At 35.2% G+C, this 1,040-nt stretch overlaps 1 protein-coding gene across 1 annotated transcript in view; it reads right to left on the reverse strand.

Annotated features, from left to right (window-relative positions):
- The window catches only part of LOC105528321 (carbohydrate sulfotransferase 9-like), a 142,531-nt gene that overhangs the window by 16,124 nt on the left and 125,367 nt on the right, over nt 1-1,040 (reverse strand). The window lies entirely within an intron of this gene.

The raw sequence follows: 1,040 nt of genomic DNA on the forward strand, positions 1-1,040 counted from the left end.
TGGTGGCATGCACCTGTAATCCCAGCTGCTTGGGAGGCTGAAGCAGGAGAATCGCTTGAACCCGGGAGTCGGAGGTTGCAGTGAGCCAAGATCGCACTCCATTCTGGGCAATAAAGCTAGACTCAGTCTCAAAAAATAAAAAGAACTTCCAGTGAGGGGTTCAGCTCTGCAGTGTCCACTATGGTAGCTGCTGGCCACACACGGCTGTTGAGAACTTGCTATGTGACTAGAACAGCTCAGAAATTGAAATTTTATTTTAATTAATTAAAATGTTACTTTAAAATCTGAAGTAAAGTGTTTTTTTTATTAACCGTAACTTTATTGTTTTCATAGACTACCTTTCTCTTCAGTGATTGCATCATGTAATCTACTATTTTCTATTATAATACCCATGTTCAGCATATCTATCATTTCTAGCATCTAATGAATAATTTCTTCTATTGATAGCATGCTGCAATAATACTTTCAATATCCTGGCTTAAATAATGTATCATTAAGTTAATTTCTCCTATTACATTTTACTTTTTGAAATGCAGCTACTCAAAATGTAATATATATATGGCTTACATTGCATTTTTATTGGATACTACTGATCTAGAAGAAAGCAAGAGAGTAAAAAACAACAGCAACAACAAAAACCACACCAACAAGTAAATAATTATGAAATCTGGAGAGTCTTACAAATTTACCTGTTCTTTCTGCCTAAGTTAAAACCTTGTAAGGTACCACATGACTCAGCAATTCTATTTCTGGGGTATATACCAAAAAAATGGAAAGCAGGGTCTGAAGAGATATATTTGTACACCCATGTTCACAGCAGTATAATTCAAAATAGCCAAGAGGTGGAAGCAACCCAAGGGCCCATTGTTGGATGAATGGATAAATAAAATGCAATATATACAGACAATTGAATCAGCCGTAAAAAGGAGGGAAATTCTGGCACATACTACAACATGGATGAAATTTGACGTTATGAAATTAACTAGCCACAAAAACAGAAATATTATATGATTCTACTTATATAAAGTACCCAGAGTAGT

This window comes from Mandrillus leucophaeus, unplaced genomic scaffold (genome assembly GCF_000951045.1).
Source record: "Mandrillus leucophaeus isolate KB7577 unplaced genomic scaffold, Mleu.le_1.0 Scaffold711, whole genome shotgun sequence".
NCBI lineage: Eukaryota > Metazoa > Chordata > Mammalia > Primates > Cercopithecidae > Mandrillus > Mandrillus leucophaeus.